We start from the raw sequence: 438 nt of genomic DNA on the forward strand, positions 1-438 counted from the left end.
AAAACCGAAGCTGAGTTAGGCTTTTATTAGAAGGAACTTTACCGATATGGTGGCGAGAACCTCTCTCGGGAATTTAACAAAAAGCTTGCGCTCTAGTTCATCCTCTATTCCAGATTTATCCGTAAAGCACCGAACAAATATGGCTATTCCGGTCCCAGCTTCCATGATTAACTGAAAGTTGCAGACAATGGGATGTTCGAAATCAATTCACTCAAAGGGAAAGACAAATTAACAACGGAGATCAAGCCAGTGATTGTACCATTAAGAGAACAAAAATCATGAGCAGAATGAACGTTGTGTAGTTCCTCTTGCCGACACAGTTGTTCAGCCACTGGAAACAGAAACAAACAAATGAGTTCATATTTAAATTTATTTATAAGATATTAACATCAATCAATCAGGAAACGGATACAGAAAAATAGTAAGCAAGGCAAGAAT

Source organism: Urtica dioica, unplaced genomic scaffold (assembly GCF_054948205.1).
Source record: "Urtica dioica subsp. dioica isolate 48M unplaced genomic scaffold, U.dioica_male_clone48M_v1_H2 Urtica_dioica_male_H2_contig_78, whole genome shotgun sequence".
Lineage (NCBI taxonomy): Eukaryota > Viridiplantae > Streptophyta > Magnoliopsida > Rosales > Urticaceae > Urtica > Urtica dioica.